The sequence below is a fragment of the Trachymyrmex septentrionalis genome, unplaced genomic scaffold (assembly GCF_001594115.1).
Source record: "Trachymyrmex septentrionalis isolate Tsep2-gDNA-1 unplaced genomic scaffold, Tsep1.0 scaffold37, whole genome shotgun sequence".
Taxonomy (NCBI): Eukaryota; Metazoa; Arthropoda; class Insecta; order Hymenoptera; family Formicidae; genus Trachymyrmex; species Trachymyrmex septentrionalis.
Window position 1 is genome coordinate 8,154,865 of NW_017305536.1, and position 6,946 is coordinate 8,161,810.

At 30.0% G+C, this 6,946-nt stretch overlaps 1 protein-coding gene across 2 annotated transcripts in view; it reads left to right on the plus strand.

The window, feature by feature from the left end:
• The window catches only part of LOC108750639, an 83,750-nt gene that overhangs the window by 29,782 nt on the left and 47,022 nt on the right, over positions 1 to 6,946 (plus strand). Inside the window, exon 1 of one of the 2 annotated variants that reach the window (XM_018490229.1) lies at positions 219 to 241. The exons of the other annotated variant lie outside the window; for it this stretch is intronic. The gene's annotated coding sequence lies outside the window, so the exon portion shown is untranslated. Of the gene's footprint in view, positions 1 to 218; positions 242 to 6,946 lie in introns of those variants that run through there. 2 annotated transcript variants of the gene reach the window in all.

Consider the following 6,946-nt stretch of genomic DNA (forward strand, 5'->3'; position numbering starts at 1 on the left):
GTCGTCCATTACGAGATGAAAGCCGAGGGTAGAAAAACTTCGCGCAATGATACTCTAATTGTAATAATCTTTCGTCGCAATGCAACGAAGTGTGCATCGCGTGCGGTTAATGTTGGGAGTGCCGTGAAAAGTTCGATTACAAATCAAGTGTTTTCACGAGTGAATGCAATGTGTGCCACAAATGAACAGCAACGATAAGAAGGAAAAGGTGGAAGCTTCGGAGAGACGTTAAGCAATAATTGTAAGTTAATTGATAATAATTAACTTGGGTAATATTAAACACTTGTGTGCGATTTTGACTATTGATTGATCAATTAGTAAAATTTTTTCTTTCGATTATTGAACACTTTATGAAGCAATTGTTGTGCCAAATACTCGTAGATGTACTTTTTATTATTTGTGTAATAATATAAAGTAACAATGCGCATAAAATATTTTAGATTTTTGAGAAAAAATATTGTCTCAATATGTGATAAAATATTTTTTAATGTACTATAATAAATATAATTTTTTTTTTTTAGTATATCGCGTTATTTCTATTAATTTTATTAATTCGAATTATAAATTAAATTTAAATTATAACTTAAGAAAGAGAGAGAGAAATGAGAAATAATTTAGAAATTTCTTATTTTTGGATCATCATATTTTATCGGATCACACCTGGCAGGTTCAAACTTCAAAATTTGTTATGAATATTTTCAATTATTTATTGTAATTAGAATTACATTAATTGTATAAATATTTTATATATTACGTGTAAATACTTTATATCTATGTATGTTACGTCGGTACCGCATCAGTTGTGTATTTTTTAAATTTCCATTAAAAACTTAAAGTGTCCTATCTGATTAACTGCGAGTTAAATAAAAGAAGAATGATTAACAAATGAGCATTGTATGGCGTAAGTACAGAATCCTCGCATAATAGACAACAAGAGAAAAGTAACTTTATGAAAATTGTGGAGCATGTGGAAATCGCATACCTAGAAAGTTAACCGTAATACTAAAGTTCTACATGATGTAAAATACATATATTGTAATGATCCCATCGTGCTTCACTAATGAGAAGAGGAGAGTACAAATTTACGTAATTCCCATTTCAGTTAGAAATATGATGTTGTCTATTAGTAGTATAATACACACAGATACTACATTTCGGCCACAAGGACCAAAATTTTCTCTCTCCATTTCTTTCTCCAAATCTTTCTCTCCATTTCTCTTCCTAAGAAACCTTTTAGATATAATAGATTTTATAAGCTCCCTTTTGTTACAAAATTCAAGTAAGCGATTTATTTGTAATTTACAAAATATCTTAGAAATCTGAAACTTTGTAAAATTAAAGTTGTTTTAAAAATGTCAAACTATATATTATAGTAAATATATCTACGGAAAATGGCTGTTTTATAGATCGGAAAAAAATAAAAGCCAAAACTTTTTTAAACGTGAAATACATTATTGATTATACCGATAAAATCGTACTAATCTTGAAAAAACACAGATCTTTGTTTTAAATAATACTTGAAAATTTATCTAATTAAAAATTATTGAAAAATAGGAAAGAGCATATAATACGTTATTATAACAGCAAATTTAAAATCAATGTCAAATAATATTGCAATAACTTTTATCTAACATTAATTCTCGATAAATATTACTCTGTTCATTATCATCCTTATCATAGATTTATATTATCATTTCTACAAGCAGCATGACACGATATTAATTAATATTTATAAGAATCGAAACACGGTATTGCAAAGTTTTGAGCATCCCCTGAAATGCACAGTTCTGAGCATCTCGTGAGATTAGTAGTTAGAACTGTCAGCTTCGACCAGCTTCGATTGTATTGCATCTATTTCCGTAATATTATAAGCCATAAAATGCGCTTAGTTATTCAAGCTCTTTTTTGAGAGTGTTTAAAAGACATGGCAATTCAAGTCACGCATCAGGAAGCACTTTCGTTTCTTCGTCAAGAAAGCTTATCAGTATATGGTTAGGCTTTTATCGCGGATCATTGAACACGGAAGAAAGTAATTACTTCTTCGAATATAATTAGCGATAAGGCGTTCTCGTCTTACTCGCATCGTTTTGCCCATCTTGTTTTTTTTAATTATAGGAAACGCTCGATACATTTACATTACGACTCGCGTATATATATGAGTTACATAGGAAGAGCGCAAAGCAAATGTGTACTCTGACAAAAATGCTAAGACGTAGTCTGCTATAAAATTTATCATTGCTTCTTAAGTTCTTACTAGTTGTTCGCTGATTAGAATTTAAACGACAAGTCTTAAAACTCGACATTAATTTAATTTTACTGATTATTTTATCTTATTATGTCTTATTAATTAAAACAAAACTTGAATTAATTGAATGTCTCAAATAAAATTAGAAAAATTTGGTAAGATATTATTTTGACTTCTTTTTGATTGAGTGTCGAGTGGCTTGCAGCTCAGTGAGATTGACTCGCGATCTGTAGATTCGGGTTTCATTCCACCTGCGTCCATATATACGATTTTTCGCGTTAAGAGTCGAAAAATGGCTCCATCTGATGATTAAGAGATCTTTGATTATCAGCGCCATTCGGATCCGGTGTTAAATTGTGAATCCCATATATCCACTGATAATTACGTATATCTTTCGAATTAAAGGACAGCAGAAAGAACAATACAGGTCTTTTTTTAAGAAACGACGCTAATCATGCAGTTTCATGCAGCTTGTAATACGGGAGCGTTGAGTCGATTTATAGTCTATATTTTATAGTCAGCGTTTCTTAAAGACAGGCTTATCTTATTCTTTTTGCTGTCCTTTAATTCGGAGGATTTACCATTTTTTATTTCGGATATAAGTTTTCCACATCCATTGTGTTATTTTTTTTATTCAAACTCTTATTTTTAATTTATTTTCTTATAAAAAATAAATATAAATAACTATATCGTTTTTCGTTTGCAGGAAGAAAAGGTATTAAAAGCTCACCTGAATTATTTAATATTATTTTATTTTGTTTAAATTTGACTTGTATATTCTCGTTATTCTTTTATCTTGTCTAATATTTAACTTGTTCACACACAAATATCAAAAATAGCCTTCAGAATTCTTATCTTGTGCAATATTTAACTTGTTTAAATAGTTATATGAAAAATAATCTTCACGCGGATATAGAGTATTCTCATAATTGTAAAAGCTAATATCTACGCCAAAATACACGTTAAGCTAATGTAGCCGTTTTTCCGGTGATAGATCGCCGTGATTATACCAATTGAGGACGTAGTACAGCGCAATCGTTTTCTCCCGATTATCTTCCTTACTTTCAAAAACCAACGTAATCGTGAGAATGATTTCCGAAAATAACGCAAGCTGGGGGCGAAGCTTTTCAAGAATATAACGTTCCAGAGATATGCAATACTTTGCGGAAAGCTTTGCGAGTGTATAAATTTCAAATAAATTACAAAACTAATTTTAATAAATAAAAAGTCCAGCGAATAATATCTCACAATTTTAAAAATAATTTGTTTTGTAATCACGAGAGATTGAAATCACAATAACGACGCGTGATATATTTTTCCGATACATCTTGTATAGAATGATAAAATAATTTCTATAAAAAAATAATCTAAATAAATGACATGAAGCAGTTCTATTTTATGTAGGTAATAAATTTAGATGAGATAAAGTTATGTTGGCAAACATTAGTATCTTACCATTTTAATGTTTAAATTGAAATGCAACGGAAATATAGTCGATTATCTGGCGCCGCCAATAATTTTTTCGAATCGCTTTAAACGGACCTTTTAGATAAGTGAGAAAACGAAAGTCAGTTCTTGATGATGATTGAGAAAGAATCTTCTTCGCAAATAACAGTGCGAAATAACCGCGTATTTTGATAAAAAAAAACTAAATTAATATATAATAATAATTGTTTTCTATTTAAATGTATAATTGACAATTTGAGAAAATGGTAAATTACGTCCTTTTTTTCGTCACCAAGTTCAAGACGATTTTATTTCTAATTTTTACTTAAAAAGTTTAAATTTATATAGCATTTAAAATAGTATGCAAATTTTAGAAAGAGATAACCACAAATTTGGCTAATTAATTTAATTTGATTAAAATTGAATGTGTTAAGAAAAGTCTACCTATACACAAATTTCTCAAATAAGTTTTGTTGTGCAATAAAATGACTGATATTATTTTATTATCTTATATATTTAATATTTATGTATTATATATTATATTATAGGCAGAAAGGAGATAATTTTATATATCTTTTGTAAGATAAAATAATCTGTAATTCTCTGAAACACTCGCGAAAAAATAATAGTTATAATTCGCTTAACTGCACTCAAACTGCAACTAGTTTACGAGCTAAGCACGCATATCGATATTAATTCAGTCGCGCGATGACAAATGACATGTAGACAAGGTGCATCCATCAGTGCGTTATGTTCCTATTGTGTGCCGTTGTATCAGTATATCAATGCAATGAGATTTTATAATGCTCGGCGACGGGGACGCCTGGTTATTTCGCCGATTATTTCGCCGTTTATCTGTCTGGCATTACTACATACAGATCGTATTACGATACTGTAAACTCACATTACACCCGCATGTTTCTCGTTGCTGTCTGCTGACGCTCCATTGTGCGATCGCATTCTCTTTTCAGCGTTCCGATGCGTGTGTATGCATTATATTATGCATGTCACTGCAACCATATCAGTGCGTATGCTCTCGCTACGCATCGTTTGCCATTTGCGCCGCATTGTCGACGCTGACAAGACGTAATACCGAAATTTGTCTCTTGAGTATATATACATTACAGCCACGTGCACATCGTGTAATTTTTTTGCTCGCGAATAGGACTCTTATACTTTTACATATACTTTTCAAAGTTAGAAAAAGAATTAAACATTTCTAATTAAAAAAAATAAATAAATCAGGCTATAGTATGTGATTTTTTTAATTATTGAAAGCGAATTAGAAAAATTGAATTACTCGATATCTGATGTTAAATTATTCCAATATTTTCATTGTTTGCGTCACTTTCATTGTCGACTCTGATAAAACGATGTCGAGATTTCTTTAGAGAATTAATATTGATGTACGATACGCACGTAACGAATGCTAGCCACATGCGTATCGTGTATCAATAATTCTCTTCGTTCACGAACCGAATTTTTTCACAATTTAACGTAACTAGATATTTTGGGCAATTAAAACGATAAAAAAGGAAATTTGATATTTGTAATTTTTAAAATAGACTAAAATTAGGCTAGTCAGTATATGCTTTTTAATTATCGAAAATCAATTAGAAAAAATAAATTGTAATCAACATCTAATGTTTTTCATACTTTATTTTCTACAGAAGTTGAAATAATAATGAAGTAATAGTAATGCAAAATTTATCGTAATTAATTCTTAACGTCCAACATGATATAATTAATATATTTAATGTTTAAAGCTGTTTTATTGTATTATTCGGTTCCTTGCACAATGTGACATTATTGATGTCGAAACCAAACATTACGTGTTTGAAATGCACAAATTATTTTACGAGTCTTTGTGCAATTGTGAATAATGAAAATCAATTTAGTTTCTTTTGAATAAGCCTTCTGAAAAATTGCGTTTTGTTTAATTCTATATCTATAAAAATGTAATACCGTACATGTTATTTTTTATAAATTTACTACTTTTTAGAGCAATATTTTTTATCATTTTCATAATTAGATATTTTTTGACAGAAAAATAACTTTAATTTTATTCGCGACAATAGTAAATGAAGATTAAGTTTACTTTTCTTTTCTATAAACTTTTAACGGACAAGCATCGAAGCAGAAATTCGTAACACCCGAAATCCCAAGAAGTACAACATCGCACGAGGAAGTTACAGTTTGATAAGGTCACTGCACACCTGACGAACAGCTGTGTAGTCGTCATAACTTCGTCACAGACTATGATCACGTATAATTCACCCTTGCCTGTAACGTATTATCACTGACGCGTATCTGTATGTAAGCGTGTGATGAAGTATTTTATGATAGATACTAATCAATATTTCATGTAAGTGAAATTTGGTGCAGCATCGGAGATTATTTTAGTCATAATTACAACAATTGGAGCGAATATTATCACCGTTTTTATCAAAATTGAAATTTTGTAGAGTTTAGCACGTCTAATGCGCTGGAATGTTATATTTATGCACACAATTATAATTTACTGCTAATGATCTGCCTTTAACGAAATACGCTTCATGTATATTCTTTTTTAAGTACGTTCCTCATAGATGTATTAAGATTTAATAAATAAAATTTTCAAAAATAAAAAATTAAGTTCAGGAACTTTTTAAACGCGTTTTATACATCACTTCTATTTATCAAAATAGTTCTGTTTAAATAGAATCGCAGGCATGATCTATTCGCGCGCGTCTCGGTAGTATTATATTATTTTAAAGCCTACGACAGCGTGAAATGCGTTGCAGCTGGTTGATCAATTAGCTCACAAAGCAGTACGCGAGCTGTCGACGTGTAATATACGATCATTATCATATTTCTATTGATGTTTTCCCCACGGAGTGTATATTCTTGTCATTATACAGGGTCAAGGTCGTCTTAATGACGTGCTCGTAATTAGTTCCAGATTCGGAATATACGATATCAACACTAAAAAATTATAATCTCTGCTGTTTATATCAACATCATCACGTGAATTAAAAACTCATGGTGTTAAATCCATGGTCATGTTAGTGTTAATATTTATTAACATTATTACAGTGAGAGAATTATATAAACACCACATGTTAAATCCACACCGATACTTTTTAGAGTGTATATATGTTACAATAACTTGTTAATAATGAGTATTGAAAATTGAATCAAAATTGAAACAATTTCTATTACTACAGCAAATGAATCTGTGCCACTGTGTAATTTGCTAATTGAAATCGATAGTGT